The following is a 24,333-nucleotide window of genomic DNA, read 5'->3' as shown; positions in this document are numbered from 1 at the left end:
ATTGAACGACCAAGTCACTAGTCCTGGTTTTACATTTCAGTTACCAAAGTATGATAGAGGGTTGAAACCTTTGTAGTTTGTGGTTCCAGAATGAATCGTCAAAGATCAAGCCTCACAGTATAGGCCGTTGCTTACCACTAGCTGGCTCTCAAGAGAACTGGATTGTAATACCAAGTCATTAGCCCCGGTTTTATTTTTCAGTTACCACACTATGATAGATGCTTGAGACATATGTAGTTGACGGTTCTAGAAGGAATCATCAAAGATCAAAACTCACAGTATTTGCAGTTCTTCATCACTAGCTGGCTCTCAAGAAAACTAGATTGCAGTACCAAGTTACTAGCCCCGTTTTAGTTTTCAATTACCAAACTAGACATCTATCAATTTCCATAGAATTTCCATTAAAAATACTTCCTTACACATTTTTCTATTACATGTTCTATTTTACTGTCCGAAAATCTGAACAGGTATCTGATTACAAACTTGTACAATAATGAGCAACATAAAAAACTGATGAGTGAACATGAACAAAATTATTATTTGCCCAGATTTAGAGACGATTTCATATATTTTGTATATATTCACTGTTAAAAATGATTTATTCAAAAATGAATACATTTTACTACTCAAAAAAAATTGAGTAAATTAGTCTCAATTTTGAGGAGAAAATAACTCAAAAAATGAGAATGAGGAAATTTAGTTGCATATTTGAGTCAGAGACTGGTTCTCAAAAACGAGTAATAATGTAGTCTTAAAAAATATTGTTTTATGATATAGATATATCATGGAATATCGTGAGATATAAAAGACAATTTGCAAATGCAAGATTATAGAAAACAAGTACGAACAAGCTAACATAAGAGCACAAAAGTCCTTTATAATCCTGAACTATATGTTCTCATTCTGGCTGATGGAGGAACTACTTAGCGGATGGATAAAGAGAAAGTTAACATGGACGACTTGTTTGTTTACAAATCATAGAGGATTTCGCAGGTAAGTACTGCTAGCAACATGAAGTTTTAAGTGTGAATGCAACATTGCTTGTGTGCGATCATTGTAATCGATTGACGGTTAATCACGACAATCCATTATTTTCCTTCGAAAATCATGAGTAATGCTTCTAGGTACTGGTTCCCAGATAGAATGCCCGGAAGCCTCACTCTATGCTTCTGGGCATTCTATATCTTAGACAAAGTTGTTGTGTTAATGATATGCGACTTTCCAATATATTCAGTAAATGGTTTACTTCTTTTTCTTTTTTCTTTTTTTTTTTGTGGTGAGTTGGGGCGTGCAGGTTTACTTTTGGCGCTGCACTCTAAATAACTGTTGTTAAAATACAATTCTTTTAATAATTTCCTTCTTATTGTCCCCTAAAAGATCTGTGGCGGGTGACATGAAAAAACTCCCTTGCGGGAAGGTTCTAGATTACTGGTCCCCCATGTAGGTTAGTTGCTGGGTTGGTTTCTTTCTCTACTAAAGTTTATACATTTAATCTACACAGTATTGCCGAGCGAGCGTTAGCGAGTGAAGGCGGTTTAGAGCCCCGCAGGGCACGTTGTTTTCTGTCTTTATTATTGCTCAATGGGAAGGGGGACCAGTAATCTAGAACCTTGCCCTCACTTGCAGGCCCGTATCCACGCGGGGGGTCTAGGGGGTCGGGCTCCTAAATTTTTACTGCCTGCCTAAAATGTTCACGGTAGGCTTGCAAATGAACTATAATATGGTTGGATTTCCCCCCCCCCCTACATTTTTGGGCTGGCTACCGGCCTGCTCACTTGCACAGATAAAATTTCAAGGGACCACCAGAAGTATTAGTTGAAAAATTGCAATTCCTTTACGATTGCCATATAAATACGGATTCCGTATCTGTTGCATAAAAGCTACAATGTAAAAAAAAAAAAAAAAAAAACACAGGCATTACTCGAGCAGACTGTTTTATCAAGTTTTGACACATTTCTCACATTCTCAGGTTGGGTTAAAGTTTTTTTTTTTTTTTTTTTTTTTTTTTTTTTTAGCAGCACTAAATAACAAGCTCCAGTACTACATACAGATTAACTTCAGAAGGGCTCGATGTAAATACAGTGTGGACGTATGGCATAAACACGAACAAACTTGTGCTAGGTGGCAATAAAAAGCATGAATGCTATCTAACCGAGTCAGTGCAGGACGAACCTGGTGGCACTGTTCGTAGGTTTCTTTAAGAAAATTTCCCTCGAGTGACACAAACTTTTCACTTTATCAAATTTTCCGTTGTTTGTTGAGTGTCCAATACTTATGACAGAAGTTATGTAATAATTTTAATTTAGCTATATTAAGGGAACTACCACCAGTAGCGTCATTTAGGGGGCAGGGAGGGGTAATTGCACCCCCTGAGATTGAGATTTATATAGATTTTTTGAGTAGAATAGTAGTCAGTGAAAAACGCAAAATTTTCTTATATCAAGGGGTCTTGCCCTCCCACAAGCAAAATCTGAAATGACGCTTCTGCTACCAACCACATTTGTTTTATTCATTTACTTTTTCCTTTTTGCAAAAGTATACACACAGCCAACAAAATGAAATATAGTGAAATCTTTCAGTTTAACATCCCATGATTATGCCTTTAGGTTAAGGGAGACGATGATTAAAGCAAGTGAATGATGATGGAAGAATGAGAAAGTGGGAGGAAACGAGAGTACCTCCACAAAATCCACGAACACAATGTTGTTTATCACAAGCTTGCTTGGGTGAAAATCGTACCAAGGAAACCATGCACCTGAGGTAAGCGCTCCCCACTGAGCCACCGTGCACCCCACTAGCTAACAATGGGTGCAAATTATGCTACTTGCAGCACACACAAACTATTGCAATTGTATTGGTTTATTTCTGAATAACAAAGAACAATTTAAGTAGTGATGTTCGTTAACAAGAGTCTAATTGCTACTTCACATTATTTATGTATGCGCATTTCTAACATTGCAGTAAAACATTATGACAATGAACTACTTTGGAACTTCATGACTAGAAAAAGGTAAAATATATTATTTAATAGAATATATTTGTATAACAATTAAATCTTTATATTTCAGATGGATGCCGAATTTAAAAATTTGTTCGGCGCGACAGAGTCTGTTTTCAATGTCATCTGTTTGGCAGTGATAATTTTCTTTAAGGTTTCGCTAGAGAAAGTTCTTGGTGAGTAAGATCAAGTTTTCGTGTATATTTATCATATTTCAAGTTGCATGTATAAATATGTACACAAGAGTCTATTTGTCATCAACACAACCCTACTTCTGGCAAAGCACCCATTTGTTTTTTTTTCTTTCTTTCTTTACATTATCTTTTTATAGTGTCTATTCACAAACATTGTTTTATTGTTATAATTCAATCGCAGCAAATAGTAGCTTTTATATGCTTTACTTTGAAAAGTAAAAATAAGTCAGTATTTTGAAACACGTAATACCTTTTAAATAAACGTACATGAACTCAAAATTGCACATCTTTGGCTTATTATCTTCACGTCTTAAGACAGTGGTGGGCAAAGCATGGCCCGCGGATTAGATGTAGCTCCTTAAACGTTTCCACCCAGCTCACGACGTGATTCATTACCTGACGAATATAACTTCACTTCTGAGAATCAGTGGATTATACTTCCAGCCAAATTATGAGAAATGTTTAAAAATGCATTCACAATACCATTTATCACATTCCCCTTCATGATCTTTCGAGTATTAATAGAGCTTGGTTTTACAAGTGATACAATCACTGTTGTTTGTTTTTTAAATTATATTGGCCCACCTATATTTTTTTCCGTTTTTCTTTAGCCTGCGGCCCAAAATGTTTCCCCATCATTGTGCTAAGGAATATAACAATTGTCTAGGGCTTTAGAAAGCAGTACACTTTAAGTAAAACCTTATTTCAACTCATGGAAGTAGTTTTTGAATAATTTAGTGTGATTTACATTGTACTTCAAAAAATATTTTGGCAGACAATAGCAATATCTACTAATTCCAAACATTATTATATACTGACTTAGTCATATTTTCTCTCTATAGATCAATTGAGCACTACATTTGCTTCCATTTCTACTACCACAAATTGTAAACATATGTAAGAAAGGAGCTAAAATAGTAAGGAGAAGGCCGGCACCTTACAGGAGCCACGAATATGTCATTGCAGAGCTACAGGTAAGTCGTGTCACTCGTTTCATTGGACACATAATTTTTGTATACCTTCCTGATTAGGAATATGTCCATTATCGTTCAATTGTAGTCATAGTTTCATAATTACAGAGTTAATACATTTACTTTCCAGGTTATACGTTTTGGAAATATCTTAATAGAAGGATGGTTTTATAAATAATTTGATTTGCATCAGGGGCGTCATTTCAGACTTCGCTTGAGGGGGGGGCAAGAGCACCACCGACATAAGAGTTTCAAGTTTTGTACTAGTACATTAGTAAGCAATCTATTAACGTATATGTATTCCTCAAACTCTTGGGGGGGGGGCAATTGCCCCCTCCTGCCCCCCATAAATGACGCCCCTGATTTGCATACTAATGGATGGTTCTAACGTCATGTGTATATGTAGCAGGGTTGGCAAAAACCATGGCTTTTATTGAAAAAAAAAAACGGGTTTTTTGGTTTAAACCAGTTTTTTTTATTTAAACCAGGTTTATTTGGTTTAAACCAGGTTTATTTGGTTTAAATAATTTGCTCTATATATTCATATCATATATGGACAGAAATAAGTTTATTTCGCCTTGATGTTATTATGCAACAGCCGGGTTATGCTGGGAGGTGTCACATAAGCTTAAAGCGGAATAAAAACTGCTTCTCGAGTTACATTCGAGAAAAATTGTCCTCCATTTGAACTCGGAACCAGGACTAATTGGCATCAAATGCGATACGTCTGCCGACTCACTCACGAAGGAATCCTGATAAAAATACGTTGTACTGATCTTTACATGCTTCTTAATATAGCTCTCAAGAGTCATTTCAGAAGGACAAAAAGATAAACAGTGCACAAGTGAAACCATTATACTGAATTACATATGAACAATTTCAAAGTACTACGGAGTACAGACGAACTAATTTAATTCAAGTTAGTTAACAATGACTTTTATTGGTCCAAATTAAAGAAATACAACGACTTAATTTGCATATCACAAAGATACGAATTATTTGAGTCCACTTTGGCTCAGACTCATTTATACATAAATAGATATCGAAGATACTTCTCATTTCACTAAATGCCTCTCGTAAGGTCTGTATGACCCTCCTTCCCCCCCCCCACACACACAAAGTACGGCATTTCGATGTATTTTATCAATAGTAAACAAAACAATTTTTAGAATGTTTCTTTGATTGCAATTACATAACAATAATAACTACAAAAAAAAAATCACAAAACAAACATTTATAAACTTACATAAAAAAAAGTTGCTTTTGTAGTATAATCTTTTTGAGTAATGAATGGGGAATTTAGGTCTGAATATAATACGAATAATATACGGGAGTGAAACGTGATAACCCACAAATGTGTGTTCATCCAGATTTTACAAACACTTACACTTTTACGAACATTTTCGTTATTTGGTTTAAACCAGTTTTTTTTTTTTTTTGAAAAAACCAGCTGCTTTAAACATTGGTTTAAACCAGCCAACCCTGATATGTAGTCATTAAGTTTCCTTTCTATGAATAAAGAATCTGTATTCTCAAGCAGTGGCGTAACTAACAGGCTCCTGGTATTTAAGTTTCGGAGTTTAACTTTATAATGTTTGGATGTTAAAAGCACTTTGCAGAGTTCCTCCGTGGCTAAGCGGTTAGCGTATGCGCTCTTGGCACGGGAGACCCGGGTTCGATTCCCGGCGGGAGCTCATGTGGTTCGGATTCCACGTTAATCAGTAGGTCCACGTCTCACATAGCCTCGCTGCTGAAAGGGACGCTAAACTGAAATTCAACTCCATTCAAAAGCACTTTGCAGGTTTCATATTACTGCAAGAGTACTCTACTTAGAGGAAAAAGAAATCACGGAACCAGCTATAATAGATTTAGTGAATTCTACTCGGAAAATGTATCGCCTTTTGTTGCAACAACTAACAAGTTTCCGATGAGTAGTGAAGAAACAATTTAGTGAAATTTTAACTTGGAATTAATTAGCCAATTATTTAGTCGTAGATAACTTCCTATGTTAGTAGTGTTCTGGATTTGTGTACTTCTTTGCAACTGTATCTCACTGTGCCTCTGACGAAGCCAATCCTGAGCGATCATTCAGTACACTAAAAGCCATCAAACTTTATATTCGTAGAACAAGGTCGAAGATGAAATTGAGCTCAGCTCCGTAACTTGGGCTTTTTCTTGGAAGACCAAACATTAATTAGACCTCCTAAAATATGTCAAGTTGAGGCCCCCTAGAATAATGATGGCATTTGAAGTGAAATCCTTACTAAACGTGTTCGATACTTCTTGGGGCGCCAGTTGATGGTTTACTAAAGTAAGATCCAGATTACATATATGCTACATCTTAAAGGAATGTATTTCGTTCAGATAGTGGGGCAGCAGAAACATCTTAAACTATTTTCAATGCTTTAGAAAATAGTACGGTGCTTCACAAGTTAACTAAATGAGACAATATGTTGAAAGTCTTACTAAATATATATTTTGTCTGGGGCTCTAATAGGACACATTTTACTGAATGAGGCTCGGAACACATTTTCGTTTCATTTTTTTTTTCCTGTTATGTGGTAAACCTATTCCAAGGTTTATTTATAAGTTCCTGTTCATATCACATCATACAAAGCAACAAAGTTTTAACTCAAATGAATCCTATCAAACAACTGGAAGCTTAATTGGGGGGGGGCAGTTTCCCCATTCCCCCGCAAAAGTTACGGCATTGGTTGATCCCTTTGCCAATCCTGAGCACTGAAAGCGAAGAATGGCACCACGTTGATATTGAGAAAGTAGTCAGCGAATTACTCTCCGAAAAAAAAATAAAAAAAATACGCCGGTTTAGAAATATGTGAGCAAGTTCCACAAGTTTTGACGAGTTTTCATATGTTAGTTGTAATGTGAACGTTAGGAAAAAAAATATTTCTGCTCTTGCCTTTGAGGTGAGCGGTCCCAGGTTCGACTCCTGGTGGGGACACTCGGCCGAAAGAGTGTAACAGCTTTTTCAGACCTGCCATCTTGAGTGAAGTCTTTCTTGGGTTTCGTTCATTCATACCATTCAAATGCCGGGATGGAGGTACCTAATATAATGGTCCCAGGCTGCTTCCTTCCTTTCCCAATCCTTTCTTCCTTCCATTTCATCGTACAGTGGGCTCGTTGAGGGACGTCATCCTTTATACGGGATGGGCTAACGTGGCCTTAGATGCCGACAGCCCAGAAATCTAATTCCTAATTCCTAGAAATTATTTCTTTTAAGAAGCTTTTTAGTCCCATGGAATTGCTTAATAATAATAATAATAATAATAATAATAATAATAATAATAATAATAATAATAATAATAATAATAATAATAATAATGTTCAATTTTTGTATATTAGCAAGTAGTGTCTGACTAGATGGAAAAATAATTCTACTACTGTATAAATTGTACGTGTGCCATGAACGTAGAAACAGGAAGAGCCCTTTTGACATTTTCGCGGATGGAGGGGGGCATGCATTCTTAGTTACGCTACTGTTCTCAAAGCATTCTAGTAATTTGTTTAACAATTGCTAAAAAAGTAGAAATCGAATAACGGTGAAATTTTATATAACTTAGCATTTGTGGTGTGATTCATTGTTTCTTTCTTTCTTTTTTTTTTTTTTTTTCGTCACACATAAGCAGAAATGACTAAGTTTCAGGTTTATTGTTTCCTTGTCTTGCATAGATGAAACAGATCGAAATGTTTTTGGTTACCTTTCAATTTCCTTATTTTTATAATCTTATTTCAATTGATATTAATCCTTCCAGAACGTGACAACCCTACTATTATTATAAAGATCGCCATAGACGAGTCATTCATTTGATGTTTATTAGGATCACGCAAGTGGGATATATATAATATTGTAATGTTAGTACCATAGGTGTTCATTTTACTCCGACCTCACTCACCTTCATTCTCACAGTGAATTGGCCCTCGCCCTCACCTTCGAAGAGAGTTGACCATCGCTCTCGCCTTCGTGTTGGGAATTTGTCCTCGCTCTAGCCCTGACAGTGACAGTTGGCCCTCGCTCTCGCTGTCCAAGCTTGTCATCGCCCTCGCGTCATTATGGTTGAGAGGGAATTTGAGGGTGAGGATGCCCTCGAGAGGGCCATCCTCGCAAGGGTAAACACCTCTGGCTTAGTACGTCCGTTACACCGCTCAATAACTCTTCAACAAAAGATAATTTTAAAATTGTTTTCTGCAATCAACAGCTAGATAATTATCTCGGAGGAGTTCGTTAATGGATGTGATCCACCTACTTGTAGTGCTAGAAATAAACCATTTCCGGTTAACGTTGATCACTATAGAGCATAGACAGTAATCTCACATTGTATATTTTTTAATCGATTAAGCGTCCCTAGAATATATTCCATTTCCACTCTAATCACTCTGCTAAAACACTAAATGGTAGATCTACTACAACTTCTGGTTTCAATATTAATTGAAGAAATATTGCGTAATTCTCTTTACTGTCTTTACCAGAGTCTATATTATCGTATTTCAATTGATACTAATTCAAATTAGAACGTAGCAACACTAATATTATTCGAGATATCGCCATACACGAATAAGATTTATAAGTATTTCATTTTATTTTTATTTCTATTGTCACTAATTACACAATCTCTTTGTTTCCAGGGAGATGAAGGCATAGACACATTTATAGCAAATGAAAAACTTCTGGGAGGATCTCGAACATAGCTGTTGTTTATCTTGTCCATTGGCAGTCGTCACAGACTATTTTCCAACGAATGCATACATCTGTCATAGTACTTTGTAGGCATATTCAGAGGGTTCATGTATCCTCATTGTCTTATCTAAGTTGTTATAAAAATTGTGCTCATGTATAGACTTAGTTTATTATTTGACAAATAAAAAATACAATGTACAAACATATTTTCCTTTAATCAAAATGAAACTAATATATATACATTTAAGTTTGTGTGTGTATGTGTGTGTGAATATATATATATATATATATATATATATATATATATATATATATATATATATATATATATATATATATATATATATATATATGTGTGTGTGTGTGTGTGTAACGTCGCATGATTATGTTTCAAGGCTAAAGGAGAAGGCAATGATAATGAAGTGATGCAATGAAGAAAGTAGGAGGAAACGAGAATACATCCAGAAAACCAGTGCACATTAAATTTGTCCACCATATCAGGCTTACTTGTTTAAAACTACGCAAACCAACATCACGAACAGTTTAAGTTACAAGAAGCTTGTGTGTTGATTAAATTAAAATTCTCATCTATGCTATTTATGGAAACAACAGGTATCAGCATAAAAATGTAACCTTGCAGATTCAAAATTGAGTAAAAAAGTACTTTAACAATTAGATTATATTAGTATTCAAAAATAGGAAAAGGAGTATTTATTCTGCTGCCTTGTTGGCACAGGGAAACTTCCCCAAAATTACAAAGGTAGATGAATTTCACACTGCACTAAAAAAATTATAGTAAGTACGCCTTCTACACATTAATATTGATGTTAGACATTTTCATCTTCAAAGCTGGGAAATAGAAGTAATTTTTGAAGTACTCGTATTTTTTCAAAAACTGATTTCTATTTTCCAACTTTTAAGAGGAAAATGTTTTAACTTCAATATTAATGTGTAGAAGGCGTACTTACTATAAATTGCCCAGTGCAGTGTAAGAGTAATCTACCTTTCTAGTTCCAGGAAACTTTCCCTGTGCCAGCAAAGCAGCAGAATAAGTACTTTTTTCTCATTTTTGAATACTAATAAAATCTCATTTTTGAGTACTTTTTTACTCATTTTTTTAAAAAAACCCTTCTCATTTTTGAGTAGAGTTTTTCTTAAATTTGAGAGGAAATATTCTCAATTTTTGAGAACTTGTGTTTCTCATTTTTGCGGCTATCTGAGCATTTCGAATACTTTTCTACTCACTTTTGAGTATACATGTTCTCAATTGTGAGGAGAGCATTACTAGTTTTTGAACAAAGAGTTTCTCAATGTTGATTACATTCATCTCATTTTACGGTTAACTTTCTCATTTTTGAGAAAATATGTTCTCGTTATTTTTGAGAAATAGCAGTTTCTCATTTTATTTAAGAATATTTTATCTCGCTTTTAAGAGAATTTTTACTCAAAAGTGAGTAAAATTTACTCAAATTTGAGTACATATTGTTCTTATATTTTGAACACCCACACATTCTCACTTTTGAGAACAATGTATTCGGAGCTATTCTGAGAACACAATGTTCTCAAATTTGAGTCAATTTTACTCATTTTTAAGTAAGTATTTTTAACAGTGTTATAAGTAGCCGTGAAACAAGTATACATTAGGATGGGTCGGGAAAACCTTTTGGGAATTTCGATTGGCGGGGTTGCGGAAAAGTTGCCTCGTTTTAGTGGTAGTCAACACACAAAATTTGGATTCTTGTTTTGGTCAACCCCTTTGTTTGTCTCATCAGACTTTATGGCTGCGGTTATGCAACTTGCACGACACTACGAAGAAAATTGTGCTGCACATCCATTTTTGTTTTAATTTTCGATTGGCCGGGTTGCGGAAAAGTTGCCTCATTTTAGTCGTAGTATATCCAGGTATTTTTTTTATTTTTCTTGTCATCCCCTTCGTTTGTCTCATGAGACTTGAATATTTTGTAGCTGCAACTATGCAAACCGTATGCCACTGCGAAAATAATTGTGTTGCACAGGTATAACCTTTGGTTCTTTTTCTCACTGAAGCACTCTGAGGCTGAATATAAAACACAAGATAAAAGTGAGATGCAATATTGTTCCTATGTTGTTAAACATTATAATCAATTAGACGAAAAATTGTATTTTTATGTTTCAATTCATGTTCTTCATATACAGCGTGAAAAATATGTTGTCAACCTTACATTGCAGCTTTTTTCACGTATATCGTGAACAATTTCTTTTACAGCTGTTTATATTATAAAGAAAAAGTTAAACGAGTAATCTAATATCAAGCAATTTTGAAATCGGCTGTGCTATAACAGAAAATATATTACCTACAAATCAGTACACGACTATAATACGTAATAATACGTAATGCATTGTTTTATAATAAGTCGGAAACATTATAATTTTATACACAGTCCAGCGGTGTGTGTGTGTTTTGGCGCAGAACTGACCTGACAAAATGGTGTTAGAAGATTTCAGTAATGATCAGCAATACCTTATGGACATTTGTCGAGCCGTTTCAGAAGGTTTGTGTCCTCCAGACATTCTGAAGGAAAAGCCTGGACCAATTGTCATGCCCCGATGGTAAATGACAGCTTCTTGCATTCTCCGATTATATATTTGCACCAAGGATCCCGAAGAAGCATTTCGTTGGCTTGCACAGTACGGCAGCAAAGTATTTACACAAATTTTATTTTGAAATAAAGCGAAATTCTTCTTTCTCTCACCAACGGGACCCAACACTTGTGGCTACTCGCTCGATCTGCATCCTTTCTTCCAGAGGAATTAAGAAGAATCCTGCATATTGTGATTAGCTGCAGCGCTTACTTTGCCAATCCGGAAAACTTGTTGTTGGCAATGATCATCGACAGGAACCAGAACTTCCAAGTTTTAGGATGGAGAAGAATAAAAAAAAAGTATCGACAAAGAAAGCGATCAAGTCTACATGAATTTGTTCCGAAAGTAAACTAACGCAAGTAAATATCATGAGATGATCGATTGTTTCTCAACAGATATCACCAAGCCAACATTAAAAAGAGAATTTTTTTCGAGCCAGATAGAAGAAAATATTATAACGATGGCTACAGCTTCTGAGGAAATTAGATATTTTTCGTGCTATACGCGAGCGGTGGAGAGGATGATAAAACTAGTTACAGAAGCGTAAGCATTAATGTGTAGAGCGGACAGAAAGCTTTATTATGACAAAATTAGAGTGTCGAAGAAAACAATGCCAAAATTGAACTCCCAGGAGAACTATCAAATGTAAGTGAGCCAGAAAGGTAGCAAGTGGGCGCGCAAGTGGAACTCAATTTGCAACCACTTCCTCGTGGTGGGTTCTGGGGAGTTTCGGAGTGTATGTACCAAGACGAGCTAAGAGATACAAGGGAAGGTTTATCAACAATTTTTCATTACCTATATTCATAATGTGTTTTGAAAATATCAATACAATTTCTTCGTCTAATTGATTATAATTTTTAACCACATAGGAACAATATTGCACCTCACTTTTATCTTGAGTTTTATATTCAGCCTCAGAATGCTTCAGTGTGAAAAATAACCAATGGTTATAGCTGTGCAGCACAATTGTCTTCGTAGTGTTGTGCAGGTTACATGGCTGCAACTATAAAATATTCAAGTCCCATGAGGCAAAGGAAGAAGATGTCTAAAAGTATCCAAATTTTGTGTTTTCACTACCACTAACACGAGGCAACTTTTTCGGAACCCGACCAATCGAAATTTAAAATAAAAGTTTTCTCGGCCCACCCTAGTATACATAAATGAGTAAGTCACTTAAAATATAGAAATAAAAAATAAATAAAGGAAATGTGATTATATTAAGCTAAATAGTACAATACATGTACAAATGAGGCGCCTAGTATCAAAATCTGCCACATTCATTTCGTTTAGTCTCAAGTAATCTCGCAAAACATGTAGTTAAACTCCATTTACACGCATACAAAGTCTCATATTGGAACTATTTTTTTTAGTATGATATATTAAGCTTTTATTCAAATTTCAGTTTCCGTGGAATTCCTTTGGATCAAACATATAAGAAGCGATATATAACTGAATTTCGATAAAAAATGGATTTGGCGGCTTTTGATACCGGGCGCCTCAAATATCGAGCGGTCTAATGTTTTCCGTGAGAACACCTGAGTCATATTGTGTTTAGTCTGTTATACTTAGGTGGTGACCACATATGGAAACCAGACAACGTTCACTGAGCGTCTTGAGGGTAATTGGGGAGATATCTGAGAGGAAGATACAACAGACTATGATAAAGAAAGCCAACATCCACAGCGATGTGCTGGTCATTAATCCCTCTATTTCAAGTCTTGGAATCTTCACACTTGTCGAACTTCCAATGCGTTGTCATTTGGTTCCGAGTTTGACTCTCGGTGGCAAATATAGAAAATATTAAAATGATTTCGTTTCCATATTGAATTGTATGTTTATATCTCATACAACCCTTCTGCTGAAATAGGACGATAAACATGAAAGAAGAAATAAGTTTTGGGTTAGCAGTTAACCTTTCGAGGTATCGAGTCAGACTAGCATGAGATACGTAGTATGTCATGTATACATGAGATACTATGTATAAAATTACTGAAAGGTTTGTTGGTGATATAGATGATTAACTTCAGAAGCATTCTCAGACATGGAATTTATGGTGAAAAACGTAATTATTCAATGCTCAAATTTTATGATACCAAAGGCGTATGTATATACTCAATGTAAAATATATGAAACATACAAAATACAATAAACTCGGGGCAGAGAACTTACTAATGTGAGTTTACATTCATTCTAGGTCTATGTCTATTCTTGGCTGGTTGTTTGGGTGAGTAAGCATTTCGATAAGCAATCTGGCTATATGAGACGTGGACCTATATCTTAACATGGGATTCGAACTACATGAGCTTTCGCTGGGAATCGAATCCAGGTCACCGTAACTTATAGGCGCGACATCGCTCTGCCTGTTTCTGAATTTTTACTTAAATGTTATTTATGAAATTCGAGAAACTACTATATTGCATTATCGTTATGAGAACGGAAAAGTTACTCGTTTCATTACAGTTAAGATAAAAATTTCCCTGTTTCACCAGGGCGTATGATGTTCTCTTAAATTATTCTCAAAAGTCCTTCGTACAAAAAATAACATTTATTGATTTATCTACACCATTAATATTCTTCATAGTTTGTGAAACACCGCAACCCTTAATGACACAAGGAAAACAGTCTTCTGTACGTGGAAATAGATATTATTCAGACAATTTATGATACTAGATTCTATATTTGTAGTACTTTCATGAATCTTAAAAATACATGTAACATCTGGGACCAATGTCTAATTTGACCTCTTGAAGGGAGGAAAGGGGTATCAATAATCATGACGCAAGAGGTTAGCTTAAATTATGTAGCTCCAATCTAGTTATTAGCTGCAAAATGTTGTTTTCAATGCACAAGAGAATGATAACTCACTTTAGATAATTTGGAACATGTTTCATTTTTAAGATTCATTCCTAAAGTTCCTTTCAGAAATTGTAAATACCTTTTATAATGTAAGCGTATTATAGAACCTTTCTCTTTTACTCCTTACTTATGTAATTATACTTGATTCTCTTGTGCTCTGAACGCCGCATATACGAAACATTCAGTGTATAAACGGAGGATGCAGAGGGAAGCACCGAACACCAATCTAACATTTCATATGTTATAAATGTATGATGATATATTTAGTTTTATTTTCGATGTCCTCCGCTATCCTATGCCATTCTTATATAGTTCTTCACCTTCTTTGGACTGTTTTCATCCCCAAATATAGCAGTTATTTACGAGTCGTACTTCAGTGCTACTTTGTGTTGACTGCTGTCTGCTCTCAAGTCATTAATGTTGCACTGACATAGCACGTGTTTGAGAAGAGTTATTTTCTGCTTTTACTTCGAGAAAAACTCACAAAAAACATCTACTTTAAAATAAGATCAATTAATTTTATTTGATGATGAAAAGATCAACAGCGTTACTGTGTACACAACGTGAAGGAGATTGGTTGAAAGGCTTTAGTTTAATTTGGCGTTGTCTTTCACGGACAGATTAGTAATTTGCATCCTAGACATTATACTAACCAGCCCATAGCAACAACTGAGCAGGTGGCCTATTAAGCAAGGGTGATATTCATAACTACTCTTATAGGAGTAGGTGAGGATACTTGATCGAAAAAGTGTAAAAGCATTTTCATGCCAGCCATCCTGAGAGAGGCTTTCCTTTGCTTTCCTCATTCACATCAGGCAAATGTCGGGATGGTACCTCACATATAGGTTACAGGCTGTTTTCTTCCTTTCCATTCTTTAAATAGCACGATTACCGAGGGACGTCATCCCTTATCAATTACTGGCCAACATGGCCATAGGTGTCAAAAGCCCAGGGGTATATGTGGAACCGCTCTTTGACAATCCATGCCCTCGTATCAACTAGGTATACCAGCTCTATCAACAAACACGAGTTCTAGCTTTTGACCCTCTGCATCTTGACTAAAACTGATGATGGTCCATCAAGTCTTTCTTGAGATTTCGTGTCTCACGGACAGACAAACAGAAGACATATGTAAAGGTGTTTGGTAATCTTAACTACTTAGAAACAACACTCGTCATTAAGTTCTGTATATTATTTATCAGAGGAAATTAATTTCAATATTCCATGGACAGGAATTTACCGCAGAGGAGTCTCCCGGTGCTTCTGACATACACTATGTGATCAAAAGTATCCGGACACCCCCAAAACATACGTCGTTTCAAATTAGGTGCATTGTGCTGCCACCTACTGGCAGGTGTTCATTATCAGCGACCTCAGTAATCATTAGACATTGTGAGAAAGCAGAATAGGGCGCTCCGCGGAACTCACGGACTTCGAACGTGGTCAGGTAATTGCTTGTAACTTGTATCAGGGGTCTGTACGCGAGATTTCCACACTCCTAAACATCCCTAGATCCACTGTGTCTGATGGGATAGTGTAGTAGAAACGTGAAGGGACACATACAGCAAAAGAGCGTACAGTCCGACCTCGTCTGTTGACTGACAGAGACCGCCGACAGTTGAATAAGGTCATAAAGTGTAATTGGCAGACATCTATCCAGACCATCTCACAAGAATTTCAAACTGCATCAGGATCCACTCCAAGTACTATGGCAGTTAGGCGTAAAGTGAGAAAACTTGTAATTCATGGTCGAGCGGCTGCTCATAAGCCACACATCACGCAGGTAAATGCCAAACGAACCCTCGCTTGGTGAAAGGAGCGTAAACATTGGACAATTGAAAGGTGGAAAAACGTTGTGTGGAGTGACGAATCACGGTACACAATGTGGCGATCCGATGGCAGGGTGTGGGTATGTCGAATGCCCGGTGAACGTCATCTTTCAGCGTGTGTAGTGCCAACAGTAAAATTCGGAGGTGGTGATGTTATGGTGTGGTCGTGTTTTCTTGGAGGGGGCTTGTACTCCTTATTGTTTTGCGTGACACTTTCACAGCGCAGGCATACATTGATGTTTTAAACACATTCTTGTTTCCTACTGTTGAAGAGCAATTTGGGGCTGGCGATTGCATCTTTCAACACAATTGAGCATCTGTTCATACTGCACGGCCTGTGGCGGAGTGGTTACACGACCATAACATTCCTGTAATGGACTCGCCTGCACAGAGTCCTGACTTGAATCCTATAGAACACCTTTGGGATGTTTTGGAACGCTGACTCCGTGCCAAGATTCACCGACCTACATCAATACCTCTCCCCGGTTCGGCACTCCGTGAAGAATGGGCTGCCATTCTCCAAGAAACCTTCCAGTACCTGATTGAAAGAATGCCTGCTAGAGTGGAAGCTGTCATCAAGGCTAAGGGTGGGCCAGCACCATATTGAATTCCAGCAGTACCGGCGCCACAAACTTGTAAGTCATTTTCAGCTAGGTGTCCGGATACATTTGATCAAATAGTGTACATCGAGGAACGCTCGGTTAGAGGTCTTTCAAACAAAACTGAGAGAACAGCGACCGCGTGTTCAATTAGAACAACCATGGCGATTAGTTGATTCAACAAACACACACATGCACAGAAAACAGTCGAACGGAGTCTATGTTCCTACGCTCTTTTCATAGTATAGTCGTAATGATTAATTTCAATTTTACATCTAAGTTTTAAAGATATGATAAATGACAAGAACAAGTATTGGAAACTCTTTATCTCTTTAATTACCTGCATTTCCCGAGACTAAGTCTTACTTGCACGCTAGAGTGTAAGGAGAAAAAGAAAGATTTTAAGTTCCTACATAGCTTTCAGGTTCTTTAGAATTAAAAAAAAAACAACTCAAGTACAGTTCTTCCCTTAGAGTTCGTGTTTCGCAAAACTGCGATTAATTATTAGGGTGGGCCGATTTTCAATTTTTCTCGAAAATTGATTCCGTGAAGCGGTTTAAGCTTTGAAAATGGTTCAATTTAAGCGAACAACTTCAGATAAGTGGGCTTTGGGAAGATGAATTACGTATAGTTCAAGCTCTCCCTAAGGTTGAATCTTTTTTTTTTTTTTTAAAGAAACGAAAGATATTCATTTTAAATAGGTAAAAACCTGAAAAGTGGGAACGTGTAGTGCGTGTTGCATACGTTTTCCATGAAACCTCGAGAAGGCACATGAAGACGTTGACTAAAAATCCTGAAAACAAAAATATGTACACTTTGCCCACTAAAGACACCCTCTAACCGCTTCGTCGAGCTGATTTTCGGGAAAAGATTGAAAATCGGCCCACCCTATTAATTATCCATATACAGTTGTGGTGAACATTTATGCAGAAAATGAATTTCGTACGGCTAACCGTTTTCGAGCTCTGCTGGAAAAGGAAAGAAATGTTGGACCCTTTTCTTGAATGGGGAAATGGATATCTTTAACCCAGACTTAGTCTAAGCAAAGGTCTGTGGATGATATTTGAAAAAAAAATATAAAAAGAAAAGAAAAACAATCTTGAAGCTTCTACCCATATAAATATCGGATGAATAACAAAGACGATTAAATAGAGCCTTATTTCCAAATTAGGTTTCTAATACATTGCTCATTGTTTATGGATATAACGCGTACAAAATGTCAAGTTCGTATGCTCAAAAGCGTCGAGAAGAAATGTTTCAAGTTCTTCACTCAACCCTTCCCCGTCTTATCTACTGTCTGGAATTTATGAATAACATTTACACAATATAGTACATTCTTACAATTTCGTAGAAATGAAATCTTTGAGTTTTACGTTCCACATTTATGCCGGATAGGCTAAAGGAGACTGTGATGATGGGAAATGAATCAAATGGTGGAATGAAGAAAGTTGGAGGAAACGGGTTAACCCCGAGAAAACTCACACGTACGTGTTTATCCACCACAAAGTTCACTTGACGAGAGCTGGGATCGAACCAGGGACCCCTGTTCACTAGAGGTTAACGCTCTTCCACTGAGCTACTGCGGCCCTAAACTCTCTATTCGATAATTCGAAGTAATGCAGACAGAACTTATTAGTGTCGGACAGAATGCGAAAAGAAAAGTGAAGTTTTAGGTGGTATTCAGTCAGATCCAGTCATGGGAAACAAGGGTAAAAATGAAAACTCATCTGAAGATGGAGAAAAGATGAAGGAACAACGTGTGTTAACTCACTTGAAATTTCTGGAAAAGGTTGAAAATTTATGATGATTTATTGATGTGAATCAAAAGTTACTAATGGCGTTTTCTAATAAATAAAATTGTTTTTTACCATTAAAAAAAACACCATAATGGAAACGAACGAAACTCACAAATTTCTTTGAGTGAAAACAGAAAATAAGATTGTTACTCATGCAGTTGTTTTTGTGTGGTAATTTATGTATGTGGTACTGTACTTAAGTGTGTTTAACCGACTCGTTTGATTTATTTATTCGCAAATAAATGGTGTCTGTTATAAATGGTGTATGTTCTTTTTGCAGTGATGGATCACACAAATAATCTACTGCCTTAAAAGTAAGACCTACTGCTTATATATTCAAGTACAGTAATTTTGTTCGGTTGTTCTTAGGTATTAAAATGTATATATGTTTTGATAAGTCGATTATTTTCGCCTCTCCTTGTACTTTGAAATAAGTTACAACAAGTTCACTGAATATAATAATACAAATATGTAGGTTGTCTTAAGAGGATTCTTAATATATTTTCATTTAAGTGTAAAACTCTTCGAGGTATCTTATAATGACAGGAAAATATGGAAGTTCTTTGAACATTCACCTAGGCCCAAATCTTAACAATACTTCAAATATAGTATTTTTCAATACTATCTATCTTTTTAAGTACCTTGTTAAAATAAATACACCATCATAATAAAAACATTCTTACTCAAACAATTACCATTCTGGTGTTAGCAATATATATATATATATATATATATATATATATATATATATATATATATATATATATATATATATATATATATATATATATATATACTAGGATGATAGCTTTCGATTTAAACGTATTTTGTTTAATATATTGTCTTTCATTTGAAATACATTTTAAACATTATTAGGGAATAATTATACTGATATATTTTATAATTTATTTTGTTAAGTGCGAGAAAACTGGGATAAGAAAAATGAATGCTGAAAGAGAGGAACAAAACTACGTAAGTCAAATTACGGTTATTGCATGAGAGGAGGCCCACGCGACAGGAAGACTATCTTTTCAGCGCATGAATAAACAATGCAAACTGCTTCTGATTGGCTAGTTCTTATCAACTATACGTCATTGCAGAAAAGAGTTCCAAATTTCATTCTATTAAAATAGTTTCTTTTAAAGGTAATTTCCTACTCTACAAACATAATTATATTTTCTTTTTTTTTTCGAAGTTCTTACAGAACTATTTGTTCTTTAGAAAACATTAATGGAAAGCATAAATAGCGGAAGAAGAAAGTATCGTCAACGACTTCGGTAGTGCAAAGGCTGCTGTAAGCTATATATATCAAGGGATTACACTTGCAAACTCCTCATTCTAACCTCGTTAGTGACAGAGAGTGTAGGGCTCTGAACGCAGCAACTGCGAAAAGGTGAAAAGTAAGTTTCTTTTCTTTTTTTAAAAATATATTTTCTGGTTATATTTGATATTAAGTGTGTGTAACTTTTATAGAATGTTTGATTAACTTTTGGTGCTTACAATATTTCATGGTGTCCTATCATCGAAAGGCAATTGTGACATTATTCGGCGTACGATATTGTGGAATTCAGAGCACATAGAAAGCTAGAAATGGCGCTGGAATCCAGTTTCCTGATCTTGAATATCCATAACTGACTAACATATCATTCCATTGTCCTCAACTTAGTGTGGTTTGTAGGAACATGAAATATATTTAATAAACACCAAGAAGAGTATTTTTGGTTCCTGTGTCGAGAAATTATCTGTTTTTGGTTCATAAGTTTGGTTCTCTGTTCTCTCATTAGTAATACTTAGATTGGTCAAATATAAACAAGAAATTTAGGGAGTTGATTTTCAGCAAGAAAATTTATACTCAGTACATGAACAAATGTCTTACGTCAAACACTGAAAGTATGTGTATCTAATTGTTTCTTTCACTCTTATAATATTTTATCCCTTAAAAGTTGCATTTCAGGTAGTGAGAAGATAAAAAGGTAAAGTATAATTTTAAATGTTAAATAATAACTTAATGGGATTAAATTTGTATTTTACATCTCACTTATACGCCCTGAATACTGAGAGACACGAAAAGTTAACGGAAGTGAATAATTATGAAAGTTTTAGTGGAATGACTATGTGGAAGGAAGGAAGAGAAAATTCACAGACATGATGTTTCCATCACAGATTGTGACCTCTTATCGAACTAGGTACCCTTGCTTCAGAGGAAAACACTAAACCAGTGAATCACCATGCCACAATCCAATATTTAGAAGTGTTATGAACTCAGACAAATACAGAAATTACACAAATTATATCCTCCTTTAAACTTTTTTTTTATTCCTAAAGCATAATTGAAATATTTTTCACAACACTAAATCCCTTCTCATCTCCTTTATAGATTTAAAACTAAACATAATAATAGCCCAAGATAGGCTCTGCCTGCCCGGACATCTTGTAGGTTTATATGTGGTTTGTAATTTTCCTTTCGTAACCGGTTACTACTAAGTCTTAATTCTAATAGTTTCACAAGCGCCTCACGATGCTTTGGTAACATCGAAACTTTTATTCATTCAGAGAAAATCAAAGACTAATAACGTTGACAAAAGACACATGTGTTAACATTGGAAGAAGTGTGTTACTAATCAATATATTATTTTGTATTTAATTTACTCCCTTTCTTTGTATTGATTGATTGCCTATGATTTTGATTAGAAAGACTGACGAAAGCTTTGATTTTCTGTCTTTTTTAAAAAAAAAACAAAAAATAGACTTAAAACTGAATTTAAAATATGACAAGTACCACAAAATATAGTATTTACCTCTACAACATTCTTGTAGAAATAATTTAAATACGGTAGATAACTCTTTTAGACCATGTTTATAATATGAATTCTGTTATTAGATTGGTGGAATAGATTTTAAAGAAATCCTCTTAGTTTATCTTTGAGAGTAAAACGTTATTTTAAATCTTTTAAAATGACAAAATTACTGATTGTACTTTCCCGCTCGTAATATTTCCATTGGAGTATTTAAATAATTCAGTTGAAAAGTTATTTTAAACCTGTCATTCATTATGTTAGTGAAACTTAAAAAAGAAATAATCTTATCAAATTGATTGATACTGCCAGAATTTTAATCGTGATGGTAATAATTGAAACAAACTAGGGAAGTGATAGTATACGTGATAAATACTGAAGTGATTTTTTTCTTTTCTTTACTTAGGAACTTTGAGGGAAGCAGTGTTATCATTCAGGTGGAAATTCAGGTGTCTTGATTCAGGTAAGCTATCGAAGCTTTTTTTTTTTTGTTATAGATATTTTATCATTATATCATCTTCAATACATATACAGTTTCCATGGATATTAGTATTTCAGCTGTGAATCAATTATTTGTCCAGCAGATTCCTAGTTTTAATTTAAGAACTTTCAATTGAGACAGTAGTTTCTTTTCTACACTTAAACCTTGTTTCTTTAATTCGATTTTTTTAAAGGGTCTTTCCTAGTAAGATAGTGAAATCGGTTTTTGATCCAAATTGGGTCCCTATTGACCTAACACTACTTTTTAGAAAATGACCCCCTTACCGAATTATCGTATCAAACATGCTCAAAATTGAATGTTTTTAAATTTTGGTGGGGTGATCGAAAATTTTTGAAAGTTTCTCAGATTGTAGATACTATCTAGGAGTAAATGTGCATTTTTTCAAAACAATCGATGCGTATTTTCTTTATTTTTTTCCATGTTGAAAATTTCAAAAAATGTAGAAACAAATTTGGGGGGGGGGACACGTCGCTGATTTTTAGGTTAAAAAATTTGTTATACACTTAGGTAGAACGTATATTTTGGGGGGGGGGCTGAAAGTGATGGCAACATTGTCAAAAAAAATAAAAGTGAAAACAAACGTGTTTTTCGCACAGTTTTCCCATCATTTTAGGGCCCTCAAGGTGAGGGCCCCTTCAAACAATCTTTTATCAAAGTACACAATTTTCATTTCTCTTGCGTCCCTTCCGCTTCTGTCGTTCTTCGGCTGCTTCGATTGTGTCCATTTTGGAATAGAAACACCAAATATATCTCCGTAACAGTGCTTCCACTTCAACCGACTCTTGCACAACAAAGTTACACATCTCGCGGTACAGAGCGCCACTGTGTGTGTGGCCAGTGAAGCAAACACTGATAGATACGAGGAGCCGACGCGAGGTGTAACATAACATACGATCAAAACTTTCTATGAGACCATAAGAAAACGAAATCGAAATATTAAAAAAATCTTGCGTTAAGTCTTGGATACAGTTAGCACCAGGTTCAACAGTTTATTGTAGATTCATTTATATTCTTATAAGAAAATTTTATGTAGCGAATAGTTCTTCGTATTGGAGGAACTAAGTGACTATAAACAAGTGCCTCGTTACCCTTCCTTCTGGCCAAGTTAGCAGCGTTAGCGTGTGCAAGTTTTGTGAACAGGGTTTCGGATTTTAGTCCCGGTCAGAGAACATTGAAACTTGAAGGCATTACAGTGGTTTCGATTCCACTTGAAAGTGTAGGTTTACATCTCTAGTAGTCGCGATGCTGAAGTAAACTTGAAACAACCAACTTAAAAATCTCTCGAATTGCTCGTTAGACAGTATGGTAATCACGATAACTATATATGAGGTTTAGTTATTTATATTTTATAGAGGAATAAACTTTGTTTATATACCATATCCGCTTAATTTCTGTTTCAAGTTAAATATTCGTTTTCACCAGGAATTTATAAGATGGGAGTAAGCATCATAGTGAATTTTGCTATGTTTGTGAAGCATCATAAGTTCAAAACTAGAGGAGAGTAGGAAAACCTCACAAAGGAAGAGAGGGAGATTATATATCGAAGTGGAAGATGGTTTATACACCAATCGAAAGCATTAATGATACCTATTACAAAACTGTAATATTTTTTTTCCGAATGCATATACTGTGCGACTTATGTGAATATACAGAATGTCCAGAAAGTTCACTTTCACCCCTAGAAATCGCAAACAGTAAAACAGATGCCAAAACAGGAAAACATGTGTTTGATCATTTTAAAAGTACAACATATAACAGCAAAAATTGTTGTCCTAGGGCCACTCAGAGGGTCCCACGCGGGGTCCAACTCAAAAATTGCAGGGGGGCGCGGTGGCTCAGTGGTAGAGCGTTCACCTCCGGTGCTTGGGGTCCCTGGTTCAATCCCAGCTCGCACCGTGTGGACTTTGTGGTAGACAAATACCGTGCTCGTGGGTTTTCCTGGGGTTCTCCCGTTTCCTCCCACTTTCTTCATTCCACCATTTCATTAATTACGCATCATAACCATCTCCTTTAGCTTAACCGGCATAACCGTGGGACGTAAAACTTAAAGATTTAATTTTTTTTTCAAAATTGCAAATGATGATGGAATGAAGTAGCATATCGTTGGAAAGCTGTTGGGAAATGAAAGAAGACGAAACGAGTTTCGACTCTCTAAAATTACCATGTGCAAAATGGCGGCCGGTCAGAATGTCAGCAAAACCGTCATTGTAAGGTCTATGACCATTTTCATAAATCTGAAATTGTGCAACATATGTCAAAACAGGGAAAGACGTGAGTCATCATTTCGAAAGTAGAATGATTGAAAGTAAAAATATTTGTTCCAAGGTACTCCGCAGGGTCTCAGACGGGGTTCTAGTCAAAATTTTCAAATTTTCATGGGGTCATATAGAATATTGTATGAAAGGTGTTGTTAAATGAAACAATTACTTGTGTATGGAATTAATCATTCCCTATAAATGTAAAATTAACTACGAT

General features: G+C 35.5%; 1 protein-coding gene and 1 long non-coding RNA gene across 2 annotated transcripts in view; both read left to right on the top strand.

Annotated features, from left to right (window-relative positions):
- The first annotated feature begins 935 nt into the window (after positions 1-935).
- LOC145663777 (uncharacterized) lies at positions 936-9,061 on the top strand. The gene is made up of 3 exons (XR_014127267.1): positions 936-993; positions 3,069-3,174; positions 8,808-9,061. It is a non-coding gene; the product is annotated as an uncharacterized LOC145663777 (long non-coding RNA).
- Positions 9,062-19,909: 10,848 nt separating this feature from the next.
- The window catches only part of LOC145663776 (innexin inx2-like), a 34,348-nt gene continuing 29,924 nt past the window's right edge, over positions 19,910-24,333 (top strand). The window contains exons 1-2 of the mRNA XM_081729863.1: positions 19,910-19,961; positions 21,763-21,819. The gene's annotated coding sequence lies outside the window, so the exon portion shown is untranslated. The remainder of the gene's footprint in view (positions 19,962-21,762; positions 21,820-24,333) is intronic.

The sequence above is a fragment of the Thermobia domestica genome, chromosome 11, assembly GCF_964235325.1.
Source record: "Thermobia domestica chromosome 11, izTheDome1.hap1.1, whole genome shotgun sequence".
NCBI lineage: Eukaryota > Metazoa > Arthropoda > Insecta > Zygentoma > Lepismatidae > Thermobia > Thermobia domestica.
The sequence above is the reverse complement of the archived record's forward strand: the minus strand, read 5'-3'. Positions and strand labels throughout refer to the sequence as shown.